This window comes from Bombina bombina, chromosome 3 (assembly GCF_027579735.1).
Source record: "Bombina bombina isolate aBomBom1 chromosome 3, aBomBom1.pri, whole genome shotgun sequence".
Taxonomy (NCBI): Eukaryota; Metazoa; Chordata; class Amphibia; order Anura; family Bombinatoridae; genus Bombina; species Bombina bombina.
In genome coordinates this window covers 1,156,041,678-1,156,068,781 of record NC_069501.1, presented here as the reverse complement: position 1 = coordinate 1,156,068,781, position 27,104 = coordinate 1,156,041,678, and positions in this window count along the sequence as shown.

Here is a 27,104-nt window from a genome sequence, read left to right as displayed (position 1 = left end):
ATAAGTACAAAAGTCCAGCACTAAAGCTGGGGTGCATCCCACATTACATACAAATAAAGAATCCAAAGAGAGCACTCACCATAAGCCAAAGTATATATTTAATTCAAAGTGTTGTAAACGTTTTCAGGGAGTGACCCCGTCATCAGACAAATAAATAAAGATAAATAAAGCACTTAAATTGTATCTTTTGGTGAGTACACTTGTTCTTTCTTTATTTGTCTGATGACGGGGTCACTCCCCGAAAACGTTTACAACACTTTGGATTAAATATATACTTTGGCTTATGGCGAATGCTGTCTTTGGATTATATATATATATATATATATATATATATATATATATGAGCAATAAGTTGAGACCGCACTCTAAGGACTTGATCCAAAACCACCTCAGTGGTATTTAATTTGCTGTAACGTTTCAGGCTCTCCCCCTTTATCAAACATGAATAAAGTGCAGTACAAGCCCTTATATATACCCCTCTTACCCCTGTGAACACATCCAGATCTGCCTGCTACGAACTCCCGTAAGCATCTCCAAAGCACAACTGCGCATGCGCCAGGCGGCACCACGGAAGCCCCAACAGGCCAACTGAAAAAACAAAGTAGCAAGTGAATACCGTAACCAAGCAACGGTGATACATATAAATACATAACATAGAACAGCCTAATAAAATCATCTGCAAACGGACCCGCCCACTTATTATTGCTTACATCATCAGTCTATTACTTCTTAGAATAGGGTGTATATCACCCTCCTGAATAATTCATAAAAAATTCATTGTGATTGTGGGGGCCAAAGACTAACATACAATGACAGGTCTGGGTGCTAGAACCTGTTACGTTTCAACTATTGGGTATGTGCCAAACATAATGAACTATATAAAAAAAGTATATAAAAAATAGGATAAATAATAGGGAAACTATGTCAAAAATTAAAAATTGGATAAAAATAAAGAATCAAAAATAAAAAATTAAAAAATTGGAAAAATCAATTGGAAAAATCAATAACCTTTGACCCTCATGTGGTCCTATGTTGTTATATCTGTGGATCACCATAGTAAATACCAAAATTATGCAATGTAATAATTAGCTACTGGTTTATGTTTGCCCTATACGTTGTTCTGCTACCCAGACCTGTAATCACAATTTCACCATGATACACTGAAAAACATATTGTAAATATGGGAACAGCACAAAGAACAATAATCACTGGAACCAACAGAGTACACCATTGATGTTATAAAGACAAAGTATGTGTATATTGTTACAAGAAGCACTGTAAATCAAAATGGGTGTTAAGTCCTTTTGGGATTAGAGTGTCCAGGGTATGAATCCATCTGGACTCCTTTTGTAACATCACTCTTCCTCTGTCACCCCCTCTAGGTAAGGGGGGTACATGGTCAATAATCACATATTTTAAGTCCTCCACAGTATGCTTGTATTTGGCAAAGTGCCTAGCAACTGGTTGTTCAGAGTCCCCATCTTTAATTGCAGCTCGTATGGCCGCCCTGTGGTTATAATAATCCGTATAATAATCCGTACCTCACACAAGGAAAATCTCCAAGGATAAAAAAATAATTCAATTTTATTCTCAATACATTAAAAATTGTAGAAAAGCCATAAAATCAGTTGAAAAAATCCACCGTCTGGTGGAAAAGAGTGCCAAACATGTTTCGGGCCTTTGCCTAGCCCTTGTTCACTGGCATATACACCAACTCCTACCAGACTGCTATTTAAAGCCAAATGTGTTACACTTGTGCACATAAGTTAATTACTTCTTAAAAGAACATATCATCATGATTTATGTCTGCAATACATATTATGAAAAAATAGTTTTTTTCGTAAACTTATTCTTAATATAAATTTCACAACATAGATTCATATTAATGACAACATTATATATAGACACTTATTAGTTATAGGTTTTAATTTTAATTTTAAACTCTTTGCTTATAAAACCTAAACATTTGTAATGGACTCTATAAAACAAATTCACATCCATAATTGAATTCAAACCATCAGGGTGTTTAGTTGTAATTTTAAGATCCATAGAATCTTCCTCTGATCCAACAAATGTTCCCTATCTCCACCCCTTCTATGTCTACGTATATGATCAATACCTTGTATTTGTAAAAGCATATAATTGGATTGATGTTCATGCCTAAAGTGTTTGGCTATAGAAGTATTGCTTTCAGGGTTGCTAATGTCTCTTAAATGTTGTAAAGCCCTGTCCCGTAGTGCGCACTTAGTGCGCCCCACGTATTGTTTGTCGCATTCTCTACAAGTAACATGAGTTGTGTTACATGTTATGTTGTATCGAATATCATATACCTCTCTTTTGACAGTTGAATTAAATGTGCTTCCTATTTTTAAGTACTTACAAGTTTTATAGACGTTACCATTGCACTTAAAACAACTTCTGGCAGCAAGCCATGTATCTGGTGTCTTTTTTGGTGACATAGAGGGTGAGAGGATATTCCTCAATGTCTTTGCTTTTCTAGTAACATAATTGTAACATTGTGATGTGATTATATTTAATTTCTTGTCTCCCTTCAAAATTGGTAAACAACTATTCACAATGTTCCTGACTTTAGAATAGTCATGACTATATGTGGTGATAAATGTTGGTTTAGCGTTATTCCTGTTTTTATTTTTATATTTTAACAAATTCTCTCTGGGTATACAATCTACCCATTCCTTTGCTTTGTTTAATAATGTGGTATTGTAACCACGGCTTCTAATCTCTGATGTGTTAATTTTGCATTCACCAAATAATTGTCCTCTTTTGTACAATTTCTTTTAGTACGAATGTACTGACCATAAGTTATAGACTGTATTGTGTGTTGAGGGTGGCAAGACGTGTAGTGCAATATGGTGTTGCCCGCAGTGGCTTTTCTATATAGTTGAACTTCAATAGAATCAAAATGTGAAGTTAACGTGATATCCAGAAAGTTAATCCTGGTCGTGTCGTGCTCAAGAGTAAAGGAAAGATTAAACTTATAGTATTGATATAATCATAAAACTGAAATACAGAATGATCATCTTCATCCCAAATTATCAAAAGATCATCTATATATCTATCATAGTAAATGACCAGTGCCTAAAGGGGTTATTATCTCCAAAAATGTGGCACAGCTCCCAGAATCCCATATAGAGATTAGCATAGGAAGGCGCAAGCTTGGCGCCCATAGCTGTGCCACATTTTTTGAGATAATACCCTCAAAAAGAAAGAAATTGTGTGTTAACAAATATTCAACAGTGTTGAACAAAAATTGTATTGTGTCATCTTCATACAAGGCAGATGTGTATAAAAAAAATGTTCCAGTGAATTTAATCTCATAGTGTGGGGAATTGTATAGTGCACTTACATCAATTGTGACGAATATAAAAGATTCCTGCTCAATCTGTTTAATCAATGAAGTGGTATCCCTGAGATATCCCTGTAGATTGGCTACTATGGGTTGAAGAAAGCTGTCAACTAGGTTGGAAATATTTGTATTAAGAGAGTTGATACCTGCCACTATGGGACATCCAGGAGGGCTCTTAGTGTCCTTATGTAGTTTGGGTAAATAGTGGAAGATAGGCATGACAGGATACTCAGGTATTAGGCTCTCAGCCACTTTTGAAGTAATAATGTCCAAAACAGATGCATGCTGATCAGTAGGGTCAGACAAAAGACATTCATATGTATCTGTGTGACTTAATAGTCTATTGGCTTCAGCCAAGTAGTCTGTTTTATTTAAGACCACAACGTTCCCTCCCATGTTTGACTCTCTGATCACTATGTTGTTGTCCTTACTTAAATCCTGTAATGCTCTTTTTTCTTGGGGATTTAAGTTATTGTAACGAGGTCCTTTTTTATGGGTTTAATTTGCTTAATTCTTTTTATCCAAGTCAATAAGGAGACTCTCTATGGTATGTTGGAATACCTGGAGGGTCTTTAAACATCTCATTAACTGCAGTCTTTACTGTTTATTTGATCATACGATCAGTTAGGTAGAAGTACCGTATTTCTGTTTTTCCTCACCAGTATTTTGTATTGCGCTCTCTACATGTACTTGCTATTTATCTCTTACATATCTCCTTTTTGCAATATTAAGGCTTTGATCTGTCCCTTCCAGTCCCAGCCTATTTATGCCTGTTAAATATATTAGGTATTTTGTACTATCTTCATTTTCTGTGCCATTACGTTTCTACCATTACTCACCTTTCTAGTGCCAGTACTGCCATATCAGTTTGATTCTATATTTCTCTCTTCCATACTTATCAGTTATAAGTTGGAGGCTTTAATCTTTTTTGCTATATTAATGCTACTCCTTAGGTACTGCCTAAACCAAGAAATGTGTATGCAGCACTTATCTCCTAGCAACAGTCTTAGTTAAAGCTCTAAATGTATATTTTATTACTTTAGTGACTTTCTAGCTAGCACATTTAACTGGAATATTCCTAATTACATATATTTTTACTTTTGCAGTTGAATTTAAAAGCTGCATCACATAAATAAAAAAAAACAAGGCTCTATTTCTGATTAAAAGGAGTGATAGCAAAAATGCTAACAATTCTCTGGTATTTTGGGCAAGTTTTTGTCTGAAAGTTCCAGTAGTGAATGGGTTAAAGGGACACTAAAGTCAAAATTAAACTTTCATGATTCAGATAGAGCATGCAATTTTAAGCAACTTTCTAATTTATTCCTAGGGGCCGATTGATCATGTCCCAAATGGGGCCAAATATCCCTGTTTCCGCGCGAGCCTTCAGGCTAGCTGGAAACAGGAAATAAGAAGCAGTGGTCTAAGACTTCTGCTCCTTAACTCGTCCGCTGCCTCTGAGGCTGCGGACATCAATCCGCCTGATCGAATATGATCGGGTTGATTGACATCCCCTGCTCTACAAAGGGCAGCATTGCACAAGAAGTTCACCAGAACTGCTTGTGCAATGTTAAATGCCGACAGCGTATGCTGTTGGCATTCAGCGATGCCTGGCGGACATGATACGCTACATCGTATCGTGTCCTCCAGACATTGATAAATCGGCTCCCTATTATCAAATTTACTTTCAACTTGTAATATGAGCGCTCCTTCCGATGTGCGCAAACAGTCACGATAAACCCAACATTGCTTGTGCGTAACTGTTAAAGCGCTCATTCGAAAATTATTTTCTGCAATCATTTGTTTCTAAAATCAGTGGACAATGCTTTTAATCAGTGGTGTCGCCTACCTATTTCTACATGTTCTACAGTGTGTTACAAATACAGGGCTAGATTAAAAGTGAGGCGCAAACAGTTTTGCGCAAGCAATATCGTCTTTTCGCAAGCATTTTTATTGTGCTGATATTATATATGATACGTCCCAAAATAAATATGTTCGATCCTCTACCAGTTTAAATATAATTAATTGATCTCTAAAAAAGAAGGTGACTGTATACAAACTAAAGCCGTGAAAACTGAGAAAACTGTGAAGTCTGATTAAGTACTTAAGTGCAGAGATAGCGACTTCTGGAAAGGCTGTGACTAGCGATCATTCGAACAAAGTCTTGCGCAAGTGAAGGTGGCTGTTAAAAGGACCCGGTGACTAAAAGACGCGCAGTGCACAACGCGTAAGAGCCGGAGATACACAGCCGGACGGAACAGCCAATAGCAGGTTAGAGCGTGAAGGAGTGACAGCTCGGGACTCCCTGCAGAAGCATACAGAGAGGTAAGAGACCGACCTGGGTATCGGAAGGAGTTCATAGAACTCAATATGTCTTTCTTTCTGCACCACGAGGATTATTGGATATAGCCACAGTATTATACACATTTGGAGAACTTTGTTTACAAAAGTAACTATTATTGTTTTGCTCGAATAGAAGTTAAAAGCTTGGTACCAAGGTGACAGTGACCATTAGTGTATACCTTTAAGGACGTAATAGCGGATACCATATACTCTGGAGATAGAACATTAAGGACATTTGTCGAGTGCTGTTAGCTCTGTATCTGAATCAAATTACTGTTGATATCAGCCGATAATACCTGAATCGTAATACCTGCAGGCAACTGTCAAGAGCCTTTTCTCATTGCTTATATATACATATTGATGCCTAATATTCACTGTATTAGATTGTTTTCCTTCCCTAAAAATTACCAGGAGAACATCATTGTGAAGTCTTGAGTGTAGAAGTTCTATTATCGTGTACTAAATTCACCAATAAGAAATTGGAAGATGAAGATTTTATTGTTTTTTACATTGTTCTTTACATTATTTATATATTGTACTTTAGATACAAAGTGTAAGAGGAATAAGTGTGTATGAGTGGTGAATGAATTTTAGATGTTAATTGTCTTTTATAAGGAGATATCAAATTGTTATATATTTACTCAATCCGGACTATTTCAAGCAATAAAATATTTATTAATCATTTCTAAATTGGATATAGACCTTTTTTTAGAGATCAATTAATTATATTTAAACTGGTAGAGGATCGAACATTTATTTTGGGATGTATCATATATGGTATAAGAGTGATTTTTATAAACCCACAGCTTCTTTAGCGTCATCTAAACCTCTAAACATTTTCTCATTGATATATAACTACCTAGGAAGGAGGTAGTGTTAATAGATTGGCTGGTTGGGAAAGTCTAGACTCTAGCGCATCACATCACAGCATTTTTGTAAAAATATTGTGCTGATATTACAAGTTGAGCAATTAACGCTTCAATCCTCATCACGATCTCAGAGCTGTGGTTAACTGTTTTCCAAAACTAAAAAGTTACACAAAACACATAAAAAATACATTACAAAGTACATTTACACTCATATTAACACTGTGCTGTCTAATAAAAATTATTTAAAAAAAATATTGCACAAAACTTAATAAACAAATAAAATTTATAAGGGCTCAAAGATATGAGATCTCAGGTGTTAGAAAAAAATCAACCAAAGTACTTTAACAAAGAGATACATACAGATACATTGCTAAATATGTATATGTATGTATATAAATATGTCTATATATGTGTACATATATATTAATGTATTTATATGTGTATATATGTATTGACAGACATACAGTATATACACATAAACACATTAATACTGTGTATATGTACACACATATGTACTTTGCCATTAAAGGGACATGAAACCACATTTCTTTTTCTTTCATGATTTAGAAAGAGAATGCAATTTTAATCAACTTTCCAATGTACTTCTATTATCTAATTTGCTTTATTCTTTTGATGTCCTTTGTTGAAAAGCATATCAAAATAGGCACAGTAGCTGCTGATTGGTTACAGCACATAGATGTCTCGTGTGATTGGCTCTCCCATGTGGATTGCTATTTCTTCAACATAGGATATCTGACAAATTAAGAAAATTAAATATTAGAAGAAAATTGGAATTTTATTTAAAATTTTATTCTCTATGCGAATCATGAAAGAAAAAAATTTGGGTTTTGTGTCCCTTTAAGTAGATGAAAACATGATAAAACATATTTATGCAATATTCATATTTAATAAAGATTTTAAATATGTATTTACTGTAAATATTTTACATTTACTAATGCTAATATGCTTTGTTGTTTGCGCAATCTGTGTGTTTTTTCAACAATTTTTTTTCTCCATTGACGTCTATGAAAAATTTGAAACTTTGATTGTGTTTGCACGATAGTCGGATGTTAGGGGTTTTTTTCTACTTTTTTTCCCAATTGATTTCTATGGGGGAATACATGCATGCAGACGTGAAAATTTAGCCCCTTAAGGACCAACGACGTACAGGGTAAGTCCTAAAAAAATGTCTCTTAAGGACGTCCTCAGTATTTTCAAACACTGGAAGCGACCCGCCATAGCAGGGAGGCGGGTGGGCGGCCCATCGCTGTTGCCTTATATACGGATCTGGTTCCTGAGAGTCCTGTATCGCCCAAGGGCGGGGCTCGGGAGCGCGTGCACGCGCACACATTTACAGTGTGTAAGGAGGGAGTGGGGGAGAGGGAAAGGGAGAAGGAGGGTGAATAAAACATTTGTAGAGGGATCAGGGAGGGGGAGTAGTGTATTGAGGGGGGGCTACACTACAGAAAATGGGGTGTTTTAGGGAAAAAATGCCAATTTTTTAGTAAACTGGGTACTGGCAGACAGCTGCCAGTACCTAAGATGGCGGTCATTAGGTCGAGGGGGGAGGCTGAGAGAGCTGTTTAGGGGGAGGATCAGGGAGGTTGGGGGGATAATGAGGGATTCTACACTTAAAATATATATATTTAAAAAAATAATAATAATAATTTTAAAAAAAAACATAATTTATGCTTACCTGATAAATTCCTTTCTCCTGTAGTGTAGTCAGTCCACGGGTCATCCATTACTTATGGGATATTAACTCCTCCCTAACAGGAAGTGCAAGAGGATCACCCAAGCAGAGCTGCTATATAGCTCCTCCCCTCTACGTCATACCCAGTCATTCGACCGAAACCAAACGAGAAAGGAGAAACTATAGGGTGCAGTGGTGACTGGAGTTTAATTTAAAATTTAGACCTGCCATAAAAAACAGGGCGGGCCGTGGACTGACTACACTACAGGAGAAAGGAATTTATCAGGTAAGCATAAATTATGTTTTCTCCTGTTAAGTGTAGTCAGTCCACGGGTCATCCATTACTTATGGGATACCAATACCAAAGCTAAAAGTACAAGGATGACGGGAGGGACAGGCAGGATCTTTACACGGAAGGAACCACTGCCTGAAGAACCTTTCTCCCAAAAACAGCCTCAGAAGAAGCAAAAGTGTCAAATTTGTAAAATTTGGAAAAAGTATGAAGAGAAGACCAAGTTGCAGCCTTGCAAATCTGTTCAACAGAGGCCTCATTCTTAAAGGCCCACGTGGAAGCCACAGCTCTCGTAGAATGAGCTGTAATTCTTTCAGGAGGCTGCTGTCCAGCAGTCTCATAGGCTAAACGTATTATGCTACGAAGCCAGAAAGAGAGAGAGGTAGCAGAAGCTTTTTGACCTCTCCTCTGTCCAGAATAAACGACAAACAGGGAAGAAGTTTGGCGAAAATCTTTAGTTGCCTGTAAATAAAATTTCAGGGCACGGACTACGTCTAGATTGTGTAGAAGTCGTTCCTTCTTTGAAGAAGGGTTAGGGCACAATGATGGAACAACAATCTCTTGATTGATATTCCTGTTAGTGACTACCTTAGGTAAGAACCCAGGTTTAGTACGCAGAACTACCTTGTCTGAATGAAAAATCAGATAAGGAGAATCACAATGTAAGGCCGATAACTCAGAGACTCTTCGAGCTGAGGAAATAGCCATTAAAAACAGAACTTTCCAAGATAACAGCTTGATATCAATGGAATGAAGGGGTTCAAACGGAACACCCTGTAAAACGTTAAGAACTAAGTTTAAGCTCCACGGTGGAGCAACAGTCTTAAACACAGGCTTAATCCTGGCCAAAGCCTGACAAAAAGCCTGAACGTCTGGAACTTCTGACAGACGTTTGTGTAAAAGGATGGACAGAGCTGAGATCTGTCCCTTTAAAGAACTTGCAGATAAACCCTTTTCTAAACCTTCTTGTAGAAAAGACAATATCCTAGGAATCCTAACCTTACTCCATGAGTAACTCTTGGATTCGCACCAATGTAAGTATTTACGCCATATTTTATGGTAAATTTTCCTGGTAACATGTTTCCTAGCCTGTATTAAGGTATCAATTACTGACTCCGAAAATCCACGCTTTGATAAAATCAAGCGTTCAATCTCCATGCAGTCAGCTTCAGAGAAATTAGATTTTGATGTTTGAAAGGACCCTGAATTAGAAGGTCCTGTCTCAGAGGCAGAGACCAAGGTGGACAGGATGACATGTCCACTAGATCTGCATACCAGGTCCTGCGTGGCCACGCAGGCGCTATTAGAATCACCGATGCTCTCTCCTGTTTGATCCTGGCAATCAATCGAGGAAGCATCGGGAAGGGTGGAAACACATAAGCCATCTTGAAGGTCCAAGGTGCTGTCAGAGCATCTATCAGAACCGCTCCCGGGTCCCTGGACCTGGACCTGTAACAAGGAAGCTTGGCGTTCTGGCGAGACGCCATGAGATCCATATCTGGTTTGCCCCAATGCCGAAGTATTTGGGCAAAGACCTCCGGATGAAGTTCCCACTCCCCCGGATGAAAAGTCTGGCGACTTAGGAAATCCGCCTCCCAGTTCTCCACGCCTGGGATGTGGATCGCTGATAGGTGGCAAGAGTGAGACTCTGCCCAAAGAATTATCTTTGAGACTTCCATCATCGCTAGGGAACTCCTTGTCCCTCCTTGATGGTTGATGTAAGCCACAGTCGTGATGTTGTCCGACTGAAACCTGATGAACCTCAGAGTTGCTAGCTGAGGCCAAGCTAGAAGGGCATTGAAAACTGCTCTTAATTCCAGAATGTTTATGGGAAGGAGACTCTCCTCCTGAGTCCATGATCCCTGAGTCTTCAGGGAATTCCAGACAGCGCCCCAACCTAGCAGGCTGGCGTCTGTTGTTACAATCGTCCAATCTGGTCTGCTGAAGGGCATCCCCTTGGACAGATGTGGCCGAGAGAGCCACCATAGAAGAGAATTTCTGGTCTCTTGATCCAGATTCAGCATAGGGGACAAATCTGAGTAATCCCCATTCCACTGACTTAGCATTCACAATTGCAGTGGTCTGAGATGCAGGCGTGCAAAGGGAACTATGTCCATTGCCGCTACCATTAAACCGATTACCTCCATGCATTGAGCCACTGACGGGTGTGGAATGGAATGAAGGACACGGCAAGCATTTAGGAGTTTTGTTAACCTGTCCTCTGTCAGGTAAATTTTCATTTCTACCGAATCTATAAGAGTCCCTAAGAAAGGAACTCTTGTGAGTGGCAATAGAGAACTCTTTTCTACGTTCACCTTCCACCCATGTGACCTTAGAAATGCCAGTACTAACTCTGTATGAGACTTGGCAGCTTGGAAACTTGACGCTTGTATCAGAATGTCGTCTAGGTACGGAGCTACCGATATTCCTCGCGGTCTTAGTACCGCCAGAAGAGAACCCAGAACCTTTGTGAAGATTCTTGGAGCAGTAGCTAACCCGAAGGGAAGAGCTACAAACTGGTAATGCCTGTCTAGGAAGGCAAACCTTAACCACAGTCCTCTCACACGTCCTATCTATTAGTTAGGTGCAAGAGAATGACTGGGTATGACGTAGAGGGGAGGAGCTATATAGCAGCTCTGCTTGGGTGATCCTCTTGCACTTCATGTTAGGGAGGAGTTAATATCCCATAAGTAATGGATGACCCGTGGACTGACTACACTTAACAGGAGAAACCACCTTTATTTTTGGCGGTGAAATGGTGGCATGAAATATACCAAAATGGGCCTAGATCAATACTTTGGGTTGTCTACTAAAAAAAAATATAAACATGTCAAGGGATATTCAGGGATTCCTGACAGATATCAGTGCTACTTGTATTTATAGTGCTACTTGTATTTATTGCCCTATAACTTGCAAAAAAAGCAAAGAACATGTAAACATTGGGTATTTCTAAACTCAGGACAAATTTTATAAACAATTTAGCATGGGTGTTTTTTGGTGGTTGTAGATGTGCAACAGATTTTGGGGGCAAAGTTAGAAAAAGTGTGTTTTTTCCATTTATTCCTCATATTTTATCATTTTTTTATAGTAAATTATAAGATATGACAATAATGGTATCTTTAGAAATTCCATTTAATGGCGAGAAAAACGGTATATAATATGTGTGGGTACAGTAAATGAGTAAGAGGAAAATTACAGCTAAACACCAACAACGCAGAAATGTAAAAATAGCCCTGGTCCCAAACGGTCAACAAATGGAAAAGTGGTCTGGTCACTAAAGGGTTAATTTAGGATTTTTGCACTAGTCGAACTACCGCTTGTGCAAAATAATATTTTTTTTAACTTGTAATACCAACGTAACCTGACTAGCACAAAAACCTTAACTCTAGCGGAGTTTTCGCGATCGCTGAAAAAAAATACTGCAACACTTGTAATCTAGCCCACAGTTGGAAGTAATTTGGGATTTTTACATTATTATATTATTTCATCTGGCACAAATTATCATTCTTACAGCGATGCAACCTGATGTTTATCCAACCAAAAGGTTTGATAAAGATGCTGGCTTTGGGTAATGCTTATCTCAAAAGCTGTCATATCATCCTCACATCCAAGAGAAGCATTTTTGGAAATGTAGGCACATTGCAAGATTGTTGTTCAAATATAAAATCAAAGAGATTGGAGGCAAGACACAATCAGTCTGCTTGTTGGTATTGGAATCATGAAAGAAAAAAAAATATAATTTATGCTTACCAGATAAATTCATTTCTCCTGTAGTGTAGTCAGTCCACGGGTCATCCATTACTTATAGGATTATATCTCCTCCCCAACAGGAAGTGCAAGAGGATCACCCAAGCAGAGCCGCTACATAGCTCCTCCCCTCTACGTCATATCCAGTCATTCGACCGAAACCATACGAGAAAGGAGAAACTATAGGGTGCAGTGGTGACTGGAGTTTAATTAAAATTTAGACCTGCCGTAAAAAACAGGGCGGGCCGTGGACTGACTACACTACAGGAGAAATGAATTTATCAGGTAAGCATAAATTATATTTTCTCCTGTTAAGTGTAGTCAGTCCACGGGTCATCCATTACTTATGGGATACCAATACCAAAGCTAAAAGTACACGGATGACGGGAGGGACAGGCAGGATCTTTACACGGAAGGAACCACTGCCTGTAGAACCTTTCTCCCAAAAACAGCCTCCGAAGAAGCAAAAGTGTCAAATTTGTAAAATTTTGAAAAAGTGTGAAGTGAAGACCAAGTTGCAGCCTTGCAAATCTGTTCAACAGAGGCCTCATTCTTAAAGGCCCAAGTGGAAGCCACAGCTCTAGTAGAATGAGCTGTAATCCTTTCAGGAGGCTGCTGTCCAGCAGTCTCATAGGCTAAATGTATTATGCTACGAAGCCAAAAAGAGAGAGAGGTAGCCAAAGCTTTTTGACCTCTCCTCTGTCCAGAATAAACGACAAACAGGGAAGAAGTTTGACGAAAATCTTTAGTTGCCTGCAAATAAAATTTCAGGGCACGGACGACGTCCAGATTGTGCAAAAGTCGTTCCTTCTTTGAAGAAGGGTTAGGGCACAATGATGGAACAACAATCTCTTGATTGATATTCTTGTTAGTGACTACCTTAGGTAAGAACCCAGGTTTAGTACGCAGAACTACCTTGTCTGAATGAAAAATCAGATAAGGAGAATCACAATGTAAGGCCGATAACTCAGAAACTCTTCGAGCCGAGGAAATAGCCATTAAAAACAGAACTTTCCAAGATAACAGCTTGATATCGATGGAATGAAGGGGTTCAAACGGAACACCTTGCAGAACGTTAAGAACTAAGTTTAAGCTCCACAGCGGAGCAACAGTCTTAAACACAGGCTTAATCCTAGTCAAAGCCTGACAAAAAGCCTGAACGTCTGGAACTTCTGCCAGACGTTTGTGTAAAAGGATAGACAGAGCTGAAATCTGTCCCTTTAACGAACTAGCAGATAAACCCTTTTCTAAACCTTCTTGTAGAAAAGACAATATCCTAGGAATCCTAACCTTACTCCATGAGTAACTCTTGGATTCGCACCAATATAAGTATTTACGCCATATTTTATGGTAAATTTTCCTGGTAACAGGTTTCCTAGCCTGTATTAAGGTATCAATCACTGACTCCGAGAATCCACGCTTTGATAGAATCAAGCGTTCAATCTCCATGCAGTCAGCCTCAGACAAATTAGATTTGGATGTTTGAAAGGACCCTGAATCAGAAGGTCCTGTCTCAGAGGCAGAGACCATGGTGGACAGGACGACATGTCCACTAGATCTGCATACCAGGTCCTGCGTGGCCACGCAGGCGCTATTAGAATCACCGATGCTCTCTCCTGTTTGATCTTGGCAATCAATCGAGGAAGCATCGGGAAAGGTGGAAACACATAAGCCATGTTGAAGACCCAAGGTGCTGTCAGAGCATCTATCAGTACCGCTCCCGGGTCCCTGGACCTGGATCCGTAACAAGGAAGCTTGGCGTTCTGGCGAGACGCCATGAGATCCAGATCTGGTTTGCCCCAAAGATGAAGCAGTTGGGCAAACACCTCCGGATGAAGTTCCCACTCCCCCGGATGAAAGGTCTGGCGACTTAGAAAATCCGCCTCCCAGTTCTTCACGCCTGGGATGTGGATCGCTGACAGGTGGCAAGAGTGAGACTCTGCCCAGCGAATTATCTTTGAGACTTCCATCATCGCTAGGGAACTCCTTGTTCCTCCTTGATGGTTGATGTAAGCCACAGTCGTGATGTTGTCCGACTGAAAACTGATGAACCTCAGAGTTGCTAACTGAGGCCAAGCCAGAAGAGCATTGAAAATTGCTCTTAATTCCAGAATGTTTATTGGAAGGAGTCTCTCCTCCTGAGTCCATGATCCCTGAGCCTTCAGGGAATTCCAGATTGCGCCCCAACCTATAAGGCTGGCGTCCGTTGTTACAATCGTCCAATCTGGCCTGCGGAAGGGCATCCCCTTGGACAGATGTGGCCGAGAAAGCCACCATAGAAGAGAATCTCTGGTCTCTTGATCCAGATTTAGCAGAGGGGACAAATCTGAGTAATCTCCATTCCACTGACTTAGCATGCACAATTGCAGCGGTCTGAGATGCAGGCGCGCAAATGGTACTATGTCCATTGCCGCTACCATTAAGCCGATTACCTCCATGCACTGAGCCACTGACGGGTGTTGAATGGAATGAAGGACACGGCAAGCATTTAGAAGTTTTGATAACCTGTCCTCCGTCAGGTAAATTTTCATTTCTACAGAATCTATAAGAGTCCCTAGAAAGGGAACTCTTGTGAGTGGCAATAGAGAACTCTTTTCTACGTTCACCTTCCACCCATGCAACCTTAGAAATGCCAGAACTAACTCTGTATGAGACTTGGCAGTTTGGAAACTTGACGCTTGTATCAGAATGTCGTCTCGGTACAGAGCTACCGCTATGCCTCGCGGTCTTAGTACCGCCAGAAGAGAGCCCAGAACCTTTGTAAAGATTCTTGGAGCCGTAGCTAACCCGAAGGGAAGAGCTACAAACTGGTAATGCCTGTTTAGGAAGGCAAATCTTAGATACCGGTAATGATCCTTGTGAATCGGTATGTGAAGGTAGGCATCCTTTAAATCCACTGTGGTCATGTACTGACCCTCTTGGATCATGGGTAAGATGGTTCGAATAGTTTCCATTTTGAACGATGGAACTCTTAGGAATTTGTTTAGGATCTTTAAGTCCAAGATTGGTCTGAAGGTTCCCTCTTTTTTGGGAACCACAAACAGATTTGAATAGAATCCTTGCCCGTGTTCCGACCGCGGAACTGGGTGGATCACTCCCATTAGTAAGAGGTCTTGTACACAGCGTAGAAACGCCTCTTTCTTTATCTGGTTTGCTGATAACCTTGAAAGATGAAATCTCCCTTGTGGAGGAGAAGCTTTGAAGTCCAGAAGATATCCCTGAGATATGATCTCCAATGCCCAGGGATCCTGGACATCTCTTGCCCAAGCCTGGGCGAAGAGAGAAAGTCTGCCCCCCACTAGATCCGTTTCCGGATCGGGGGCCCTCACTTCATGCTGTCTTAGGGGCAGCAGCAGGTTTTCTGACCTGCTTGCCCTTGTTCCAGGACTGGTTAGGTTTCCAGCCCTGTCTGTAGCGAGCAACAGTTCCTTCCTGTCTTGGAGCAGAGGAAGTTGATGCTGCTCCTGCCTTGAAGTTACGAAAGGCACGAAAATTAGACTGTTTAGCCTTTGGTTTGGCCCTGTCTTGAGGCAGGGCATGGCCCTTACCTCCAGTAATGTCAGCGATAATTTCTTTCAAGCCGGGCCCGAATAATGTCTGCCCTTTGAAAGGAATATTAAGCAATTTAGATTTAGAAGTCACATCAGCTGACCAGGATTTAAGCCACAGCGCTCTACGTGCTTGAATGGCGAATCCGGAGTTCTTAGCCGTAAGTTTGGTTAAGTGTACTACGGCATCAGAAATAAATGAATTAGCTAGCTTAAGGGCTTTAAGCTTGTTCATAATCTCATCCAATGGAGCTGTGCTAAGGGTCTCTTCCAGAGACTCAAACCAGAATGCCGCCGCAGCAGTGACAGGCGCGATGCATGCAAGGGGTTGTAATATAAAACCTTGCTGAACAAACATTTTCTTAAGGTAACCCTCTAACTTTTTATCCATTGGATCTGAAAAAGCACAGCTATCCTCCACCGGGATAGTGGTGCGCTTAGCCAGAGTAGAAACTGCTCCCTCCACCTTAGGGACCGTCTGCCATAGGTCCCGTGTGGTGGCGTCTATTGGAAACATTTTTCTAAATATAGGAGGGGGTGAAAAGGGCACACCGGGTCTATCCCACTCCTTGTTAACAATTTCTGTAAGCCTTTTAGGTATAGGAAAAACGTCAGTACACGCCGGTACCGCAAAATATTTATCCAGCCTACATACTTTCTCTGGAATTGCAACCGTGTTACAATCATTCAGAGCCGCTAATACCTCCCCTAGTAATACACGGAGGTTCTCAAGCTTAAATTTAAAATTTGAAATGTCTGAATCCAGTTTACTTGGATCAGATCCGTCACCCACAGAATGAAGCTCTCCGTCCTCATGTTCTGCAAATTATGACGCAGTATCAGACATGGCTCTATTATTATCAGCGCACTCTGTTCTTACCCCAGAGTGATCGCGTTTACCTCTTAATTCTGGCAATTTAGATAGTACTTCAGTCATAACATTAGCCATGTCTTGCAAAGTGATTTGTATGGGCCGCCCTGATGTACTTGGGGCCACAATATCACGCACCTCCTGAGCGGGAGGCGAAGGTACTGACACGTGAGGAGAGTTAGTCGGCATAACTTCCCCCTCATTGTCTGGTGATATTTTTTTAACATATAAAGTTTGACTTTTATTCAAAGTAACATCTATACATTGACTGCACAAATTTCTATTGGGCTCCACATTGGCCTTTAAACATAATGAACAAACAGATTCATTTGTGTCAGACATGTTTAAACAGACTAGCAATAACACTAGCAAGCTTGGAAAAAAACTTTTAAATAAATTTACAAGCTATATAAAAAACGCTTTTAAGAAAACATAAAAATGTGACACAGTTGAATTAACAATGAATCAAGTATGTTAAAAACAACCAAATTTTAACAGAAAATGTATAAAGTTAGCAGAGGATTGCACCCACCAGCAAAAGGATGATTAACCCCTTAATACCCAAAACGGATAACAGTTGAAATAATAAACGTTTTTATCACAGTCAAACACACTGTCACAGGTCTGCTGTGACTGATTACCTCCCTCAAAACTAGTTTTGGAGACCCCTGGGCTCTGTAGAGACGTCCTGGATCATGGAGGAAGAAATAGGAAGACTGTGACTAAATTTTTACTGCGCAATAAAGCGCTAAAATAGGCCCCTCCCACTCATATTACAACAGTGGGGAAGCTCAGTAAACTGTTTTTATTCAGAAAAAAACGACAGCCATGTGGTAAAAATCATGCCCATAAAGTTTTATCACCAAGTAACTCAGAAAAAACGATTAACATGCCAGTAAACGTTTTAAAAATTGAAAATTATGAAGTGTTATTAATAAGCCTGCTGCTAGTCGCTTTCACTGCAGTGTAGGCTCAAATATTACTTTAATATTGACAGTATTTTCTTAGTGAAATTCCATTCCCCAGAAATACCTCAGAGTATACATACATACATATCAGCCTGATACCAGTCGCTACTACTGCATTTAAGGCTGCACTTACATTACATCGGTATTAGCAGTATTTTCTCAGTCAATTCCATTCCTTAGAAAATAATTTACTGCACATACCTCCTTGCAGGTGGGCCCTGCATGCTATCCCCTGTTCTGAAGTTACCTCACTCCTCAGAATGGCCGAGAACAGCAAGTGGATCTTAGTTACGACCGCTAAGATCATAGACAAACTCAGGTAGATTCTTCTTCTAATGCTGCCTGAGAACAAACAACACACTCCGGTGCCGTTTAAAATAACAAACTTTTGATTGAAGAAATAAAAACTAAGTTTAACACACCACAGTCCTCTCACACGTCCTATCTTTAGTTAGGTGCAAGAGAATGACTGGGTATGACGTAGAGGGGAGGAGCTATGTAGCGGCTCTGCTTTGGTGATCCTATTGCACTTCCTGTTGGGGAGGAGATATAATCCTATAAGTAATGGATGACCCGTGGACTGACTACACTTAACAGGAGAAAATAGGGTTTCATGTCCCTTTTAAATAAGTTACAAAATGTGAAAATTCTGTGAAATAATTAAAGGGACACAAAATGTTAAGCAGTCCTGGGAAAAAAACAACACTATCAATAGGAAAAATATTGCAATTCTGTTTTTTATTGTTTAATTTGGGTTTTTTTTATATATGTGTTTTGCTGGTATTTAATTTTGAAATTCCAAAAAAAGTCAAACAGCAGGTCTTATAAAGTAAAAAAAAAATCAACCAAGCTAAATGTTTTTCACGCACCAATTCTAATGGAATACAAACTACACTATATAGTTAAAGAGTCGCTACATAGATTTAAAAAAATTAAATGAGTGTATAGGCCTCAAACCTCATGTGTAGTACATGAAGCCTTAGGCACTTAAGGGTAAATGGGTTCCCCAGGCATGGTAGTCAACTTCTGGCCTATATCATGAACACTGGGTCTATGCCCTAAATTACCATTTGGCCACCATGATAGACAACGGTAGACCATTATTTAAACCCCTAAAATGTGGGGATGCAAAATAGTTATTCACTGTGGAATTGTCTTGTATTTATTGTGACCAGGGAAATGATATATTTTAAAACTGATTAGAAAGAGAGGGAGAGACAGGGGATGGCGTTTTATCTATCATTACTATATAATTATAACTAAACTGAGGCAAAGAAATAATTTAACGTTCCCTTCTATTTCTACTGTTGCCACTGTACAATTCCTCCTAGATGCCAAACTGTTCAGATAAACACAACGGGATGCATAAACATTAAACGAGAGAAGAAACAATAGGACATTCTTCCATGTATCTCACAGGCATATAAGTCTCATTTAATCATTAAATTACTCCACCATACAAAGAGAAAAAGAAACTGTACAGAGATACTGTTTGATGAATACTTTACTCTTCCATTGTGGTATTATACCCACAAGGAACAGAGTTTTAATACGAGCCAAATCATTTATTTTTTCTCTTCTAAAACATAATTCATACTATCTTCACAATTACTCTATGTAGCATATACACTCTGGCTTCCTTTAGAATCATTTAATATAACAGTTAATTAAAAAGCTTAAGGATTCCTAATCTTATTTTTTTAATTGTCTATAGATCATCTGATAACATTAATTTATAAATAGTGTATATATATATATATATATATATATATATATATATACATATATACATATATATATATATATATATATATATATATATTATATAGCATTTATTTGTGAGAGCCAACATATATATATATATACTATATATATATATATATATATACACACACATATACACACATATACACACATATACACACATATACACATACACACATATACACACACATATATATATATATATATATATATACGTATACACACACACACATACTGTACATACATACAGGACTCAAAAATTCAAGTCCTAAGATAATAGCCAGCCCAGTATGTTACTCATCACTAATCCCACCCATCAACTGCCAGCACACACCACACCCACTACCCCACCCTCTTTTTGCATATGTTTAGCTATTGTGAAACACCTTGGGCTAGATTACGAGTGGAGCGCAATTTATCGCTCCCAATACTTAGGGCTCGATGATTGAAAGCTCTCTGGGCTGGCGAGATTATTAAAGAATGCTCGCCAGTCCTTCTATTTCCCTTGTGGAATGATCTAAAGCCATTTTTTACCCTGAAAACAGGGTGTCTCGCTAAGGGGTGTATACTGCATTTTCATATGAAATGTGCACAACAAAATTCGTATTTTAAACATTATACAAAACAAATATTTGAATCATTCACACAAAAATAAGCAGGGAAAAATTGTATTGTTAAGGTGCATCAAAAATCGTAACAAAATTCTTCACCAAAAATCGTATGTTAACAAAAACGTAAAATTAGTATCTAATTTACACAGGAATAAATCAAATTAAATATTCACAGCGTAAATTGTAATTGTAGTACACTGAATGTGCAAAAATCACACAGAAATTTGAATTTATAAATACAAAATGCAAAGCGTAATTATTGTTTTTTCGTAAAATGGGCTGAACATGGGCTGAACATGGGCATATATGAAAATGTCTCACTAATCCCAGCATAATTCTATAAAGATTTTTGCACTGCAGATATCACAGTTTTTTCTCGCCAACTAAAAGGTGGCAAGCTTTTGTCAAAACAATATGAACACTTATAACCCCAATAGAAAAACAAATGCATACGAACATATAGGCGAATGTAAGATGCTATAAGCAGAAAGCAGCGTAATGTGAGTTATATTGGCTGCAGGATTTTAATTTTAAAGTGCTCCCCCTGTTCTCTGCTAACTTCACACTAAGGAGCGAAGTTTCCCTATCCAGCGAGCTCCATTACTTTTAATAGGAGCCATCTCGCAACTCGCAGGGACTGCCCCTTTTTTACGATCATTGCACCGGGGCAGCCCTGCGAGTGTCAGCGAGAAAAAGAAGGTTTGAGCTGGCGAACAATATATCATCGAGCCCTTAGTATATCATAGGACCTGTAAACCTGGAATCACTGGTCTCTGTTTCACCAGTGGATACTCTGGATTAATAATACCAAAAAGAAAAGAAAAAAAGAAACACCTTTTTGGCACACACTTGTTAATGCTAAATAGCAGTGGAAATTATAAAAATAAACAATACAAAAAAATAAAAATAAAATGGAAAAAAAAAAAATTTAACCTTTAATTTACCCAGATTCTAAAAATGGGTGTACAAATACCCTCATTAAAAAGTTTATAGTAAAAAACAAACAAATAAAGACTACTGAGGTGTCTGAGAATATCAATGAATATTCCATACAAGTGGATCAAATTTCAAAATTCACTAACACACTAGTCCACTGGTAACTGGCCTACAACTGAGAAGCCCATCGTAACACACTCTGCAAGTAAAAAACATCCCTGTAGTAATTATCACTGTGATTAGGTGAGCCCCACAAATGTGGGTAATTGTTGGGTTTAACACATATATACTCTCACAGAATGAAAAATCACAATTCTTGTCACAAAGAGGAGCATGGGCTACAGTCTTACTCCGGATGGAAACTAGTGTGATCAAAATATAACAAAATGAAAGTGCACACAAATTATTCAGACATACCTCAACAGGCACATGCCTAATAGTGACTGGGATCTTATTGATGAAGTGGTTTTACATTTTATTATTGTTTAGTGTTGGCACATTAGTTTTTTCTGTTGTGGACATTTTTGATGTATTTTTGATGTATATTGAATTTTCTTTTATTGTGAATAAATATATGCTTAAAGTGAAGTCAATTTAGATGAATTGGTGCCCGGTTTTTAATAATCCCATTAAAAACAAGGGCACTTTAATTTATCAAAATTGAGATTTCACTCGTTTTCTTCAAATACTTACCTTTTAATCTTCACAGCCGCTCCAGCGATTCCCCCGGCCGTCGGAAGCTTCTTCATACGTCAGAAATGACTAATCCGGCTTCTTCCAATCACGGCTTCCCCGCGGGGGAATCATGGCCTGAGGCAACGCCATGATTAGAGGAAGTCGGATTCATCATTTTGGACCCGCAAAGAGGGCTTGCGACCGGCGGAGGAAGCGCTGCAGCGGCTGTCAGGATTAAAAGAAGTACTTGAAGAAAACAAGTAAAATGTAAATTTTGATGAATAAAAGTGCCCTTGTTTTTAATAGGTTTATTAAAAACCGGGCACCGATTCATCTAAATTTTCCTTCACTTTAATGCCATATTATACTAGATTTGAATATATATTTTTTATTAGATCTTAAGGTACTGAAGCAATTTTTATTTTTGTTTTGTATGTACCGATTATAGCTTCTCTAAACAGTTAATTTCTTTGCTTGTACCTCATATCTTGGAGCCCTTCTAACTTATTACATTTAATTGCGCTCAAGCAAACACATTTACTTTAAACTTATAATACACCAGATACTTGCGACACGCGCAAAGAGAAATAAAACTTCTTATGGCTTGTGTGCAACAGTTAGCGCACCACTCGTAATGTAGCCACTTATTAGTAGTAATTTATAGTATTTGTTATTTTAAACATAACAAATTAAGTCCTTTTAATACAGTTATTTAAACTATATAAATTTGCTGACCATTTGGCAGTGTATATACAGTATTATCTGTTTAGTGTCTAATTTGCTTTTTTTTTTTTTGTGTTTTTTTAAATGTATAGTCAGTAACCTGGACAACAAACCATTGGTGGTGGCTTTTAGCTTGATAAAGAGGACAACCATTTAAAATAGCTGATTTTGCCTATGGAATCTGCCACCTAGACTGATCTTGTCAATACAAATCTGTTAAAATCTGACAGCGCTCAACCTTGTGTCTGTAGCTCCTAGTATTGTGGGTACCAGCGCCCCCAAAAAGGTGAATGTAGTGCTAAAAATAAATACACAGAGCGCCTCCTAAAAGGCTAAGACACTAGTAGTGACAAGATTATTTAAATAAAAAATATATTGAAATTCTATAGGGGGATATAAAATATTTTATAAGCTACTTATAGCTAAAATATACAAACAAGATACAAAAGTGGATCCACTTAAAATTAACAACAAAATATGCATATATCTATATAAAAAACAATACAATTGTGGTTAAAAACCACAACAATATACAATCTTAATCACAAAATAAATTACAATAAAACAGCTGTTGATGGTTGGATAAAAAATAAATATAAAAACATCAATTTACTGAGTAGGTGTCCATAAATATGTAGGTCCCAAACTTTAAATTCTTTCCAGAGAGTGAATGTCCAATATGAAGATTCTATTTTAAAACAGTTATCCTTATATATCCCTCGATAAACGGTGAAATGATGAAGTGTGTAAAAAAGAAAAACGTAGTGGTTTTCAAATCAAATTTCAAAAATTATTGTGAATATCCAAAAAATCCTGAAAAGATGATGTGATGAAGTGGGCGTGAATAATCAAAAATGTGTGTACACAAAAATGAAAAAAGAAAAAGGAAAAAATGTAAAAAAATAATCCAAATGAATATTTAGGATGTGTTAAAGTGAATAACACACTTATAAAGTGACCCTTATGTGAATACAAGATGTGAAGAGATGCTCCTAAAAAGTTATTCCTGTGTGTAAACGATGAAAAAATACAGAAATGGATCCTATGTCTCAGGGATCAATTCATTCAAAGATATACCTGTAATAAAACAAATATAACATAGTGCAAAACTGCTATTCAAACTTAGTCAGTAATTGAAAAGAAGCTTACCATATATGTCAACGCGTTTCGGCCCTAAGAACTGGGCCTTTATCAAGACTATAGATGGATTAGCATGGTAGCTCCTTTTATAGCTATTACTGGCCAATAAGTGCCAGTGTTGTTTTGGCGCCAAAAAATAACCTCTACTTCCTGTTCCTGTTGACCTGGAAGTAAAAAAATAACCTCTACTTCCTTTTCCTGTTGACCTGGAAGTAAAAAAATATAACCTCTACTTCCTGTTCCTGATGACCTGGAAGTACTATTGAGTTTATTCTATTTTCTACAAATAAAAATGAACATGTACTTTATTTGAAACATAGCATGAATTTACCATGAAACTAGGAACATATATACAAAAATAGAATAAACTCAATAGTACTTCCAGGTCATCAGGAACAGGAAGTAGAGGTTATATTTTTTTACTTCCAGGTCAACAGGAAAAGGAAGTAGAGGTTATTTTTTTACTTCCAGGTCAACAGGAACAGGAAGTAGAGGTTATTTTTTGGCGCCAAAACAACACTGGCACTTATTGGCCAGTAATAGCTATAAAAGGAGCTACCATGCTAATCCATCTATAGTCTTGATAAAGGCCCAGTTCTTAGGGCCGAAACGCGTTGACATATATGGTAAGCTTCTTTTCAATTACTGACTAAGTTTGAATAGCAGTTTTGCACTATGTTATATTTGTTTTATTACAGGTATATCTTTGAATGAATTGATCCCTGAGACATAGGATCCATTTCTGTATTTTTTCATCGTTTACACACAGGAATAATTTTTTAGGAGCATCTCTTCACATCTTGTATTCACATAAGGGTCACTTTATAAGTGTGTTATTCACTTTAAAACATCCTAAATATTCATTTGGATTATTTTTTTACATTTTTTCCTTTTTCTTTTTTCATTTTTGTGTACACACATTTTTGATTATTCACGCCCACTTCATCACATCATCTTTTCAGGATTTTTTGGATATTCACAATAATTTTTGTGGTTTTTAACCACAATTGTATTGTTTTTTATATAGATATATGCATATTTTATTGTTAATTTTAAGTGGATCCACTTTTGTATCTTGTTTGTATATTTTAGCTATAAGTAGCTTATAAAATATTTTATATACCCCTATAGAATTTCAATATATTTTTTATTTAAATAATCTTGTCACTACTAGTGTCTTAGCCTTTTAGGAGGCGCTCTGTGTATTTATTTTTAGCACTGATCTTGTCAATACTGCAGTATTTGCTATAGAAAAGCTATGTAATCAAGATGTAGTGGCAGTGGGCTAAAAGAAAGTGTCTCTGCAGTTAATTAAATAAAAAAATTAATCAGCTGCTTGCCCGATTAGATTGCCCATTTAAGGGAGTTATCTGCTAAAAAAAAATAACTGTTCTATGGTTACAGATAATTTCTATTTTCTCCACAATATTTCTTTAAATTAATGTTTTAAAGCACATTCCCCTACTTTGCACCCTGACTAGGATATCAAAAAGCAAAAACCTTACACCTACCTCATAGTATTAACAATACCAGTCTCTGGATATTGCATAATTCGAATATTACATTTAAAGAAAGCATTAGAAATGCTATTACAAATGTATAAATTCGAATTTTTCTAAACTAATATTTTTGAAACTGAACATTCAAAAATTGAATGTTAGAATGTTATGTAAACATTCAAAATTCGATTCGAACGAATGTGTTAAAATTTGTTTCATTTTTTGAATGTTGCGAAACATTTGCCCATCCCTAGCAGCAACCCAACTAGCGCAAAAATCGGAAATTACAATATTGCATGTGCATTCATGTATTGCCCCATAGAAGTCAATGGAGAAAAAACTGTGGAACACCCCACTCTCGCACAAACACCATAACAAATTCTCAATTGCGCTAACCCGACATGAAAATATGAATATTTCATATTCCAATGTTCTTAACATAACTGAATTTGTTCTATTTATTCATTAATAAATATTTTTACATATATCTGATGGATTTTAAAATTATATATACAGTATATATGTCACTTATAGACTCAAATTCATTTGAAAATGAAAATAAAATACATAATATTCAAGAGTCAGATAATATAATATAGGTCCATTTCCCTTTTCCTTACATTTTTTTTAAATTTAAATTGTACCCATTGATCCAGCATCAGCGTGATTTAGTCCCAAGTTCTTAATATTCAAAATATATATATAATACAAAAGAAACTGTAATATTCAATATTTGACACCTATAATTGCAGGACTGAACATATTTGTAATTCCTAGATGTATTGACAGATAACAGCAGTTAAATTTGAAGCGTCATGGTACATGTGACGTTTCAACACCAATCGCATCTAAGCATTACTAAGAATATTAAGACGAGTGGTACATAACTTTCTAAGATGCTTCACATGAAACAAAGAGAAAACAATTGTTTTTTATTACAAACCCATTAATAGATAACTAGATTGCATTTAGATTGAGTGTCTATAGGTACAGAGATTAAATACATTGTATATATGTAATACTCGTTAGCAAGATATACGTCACGTGCATGTGATCCAAATCAACAAATCAGAATCAACTTTGGATGGGAGGCGGGCCGCATCCTCTATCTTTAAAAGATGGATACACTCAAACATAAACTAACCTCTGAAGAAGGACATATGAATTTACCTTCGAAACGCGTTAGGTGACAGATAAGCACTAAGTAACTAGTGCTTTTTATACACCACATTTATCAAAACAGAGTACAAAGTGGACTAATATAGAGTCACCAGAATTTTCAACTAACCCCCTATACTTTAACCTTCATAAATCAAGGGCACAATCCACTAATACTAATCAAGGGGAACCAACAATGAGTAAAAACCAATATAAAATTACAATCATAAGCATAAAAACAAACGCCTAGATTTAGAGTTCTGCGGCCAAAGGGGTGAGTTAGCTACGCGTGCTTTTTTCTGGCCGCACCTTTTAAATACTGCTGGTATTTAGAGTTCACAGAATGGCTGCGTTAGGCTCCAAAAAAGGAGCGTATAGCATATTTACCGCAACTTCAACTCTCGATACCAGCGGTGGTTACGGACGCGGCCAGCTTCAAAAACGTGCTCGTGCACGATTCCCCCATAGAAAACAATGGGGCAGTTTGAGCTGAAAAAAAACCTAACACCTGCAAAAAAGCCGCGTTCAGCTCCTAACGCAGCCCCATTGTTTTCTATGTGGAAACACTTCCTACGTCTGTACCTAACACTCTAACATGTACCCCGAGTCTAAACACCCCTAACCTTACACTTATTAACCCCTAATCTGCCGCCCCCGCTATCGCTGACCCCTGCATATTATTTTTAACCCCTAATCTGCCGCTCCGTACACCCCCGCCACCTACATTATCCCGATGTACCCCTAATCTGCTGCCCTAACATCGCCGACCCCTATATTATATTTATTAACCCCTAATCTGCCGCCCCCAACGTCGCCTCCACCTAACTACACTTATTAAGGCCTAATCTGCCGACCGGACCTGAGCGCTACTATAATAAATGTATTAACCCCTAATCCGCCTCA